A 1,206-nucleotide genomic window follows, 5' to 3' on the forward strand; every position below is an offset into this window, starting at 1 on the left:
ATATTCCTTAATACTCTTCTTATTCCCAAAGAAATTAAAATATTCCTGCAGGCCCCTGAGCTCTACATCTCAGGGTAGCCTAACTAATGGTACCTAACGGTAGCCTGGGCTCTGGAATCAAGCTGCAGTCACTCCAGGCTCGGTTTTCCTTCCTCTCCCAGTTTTGAGTCTTGTTGCAAGCCAGATGGACTGAAGTGGTGAATACACACACACACGCACGCACGCACGCACGCACGCACGCACGCATGCACGCACGCACGCTGGGGGCGCCTTGTCTCCCAGGGTGCTCACCTGCCACCTGGGGAGAGAGTCCGCAGTGGGCAATTGTGGCTGGTTACACTGTATCTTTTCCTGTCTGCATCAGCTACTTTTCTTATTTCTTTGACAAAAATATCTGACAAAGGTTGCTCACATTCTTCCCTTCACATACAGTCCACACTTCACTCTGGGGAACCCATGTGTTTATTAGACTCACTTACAAAGCATGGGTGACCCCAAACCAGCCTCTCTAGAAGGTCTGCCCCCAGCATGGACAATGGCTCCTCACCCCCATGGCTGCGTAGAGGGACTTCCTTTCCCTAAGCTTCCCCAGCCTATACACTTTAGCCCCTTTCTGAGACCCTCAAGGCTTCATATAGTTAGGGCAGGACTGGGTACAGTTGGCTGGGGAGAGTTGCTGGACACACTAGAGAAGGTGGCAGGGTCGTGCCTTGTTCTATGAGGGAATGTTAGTTGTCAACAAGCCCAGCGAGGCTGATCATCTGGCGACTTATGAAGATGAGTAATTCCCTTGGAGGATGGTGCTGAACAAGCAACTCAAGGAAGGGTCTGGTCTGGCTCACAGGTTGACAGTCCATTATGGCATGTGAAAGGCACAGTCCCAGGAGTGTGAGCATGCTGGACACATGGTATCCATGATCAAGAAGTAGAGATAGAGGCCATGCTTAGCAAACTTTCTTCTCCTCTTACCCAAGCCCCAAGCACAAAGCCTGATGTGCTTCCACTTCATCCGAGGCTCCAATCTCAATTAACCAGTTCTAGAAACTCCTCACGGACAAGCCCAGAGGCGTGTCTCCTAAGTGGCTCTAGATCCTTCTGAACTGACAGTTAAGGTTAACTGTCACAGATTATACAGTGTTTCTGTGGCTGTTTTGATGTATTATGCAGGATGTAGCTGTCTTCAGAGGGGGAGGGGTGGTGTGAACA

This window comes from Mastomys coucha, unplaced genomic scaffold (genome assembly GCF_008632895.1).
Source record: "Mastomys coucha isolate ucsf_1 unplaced genomic scaffold, UCSF_Mcou_1 pScaffold1, whole genome shotgun sequence".
NCBI lineage: Eukaryota > Metazoa > Chordata > Mammalia > Rodentia > Muridae > Mastomys > Mastomys coucha.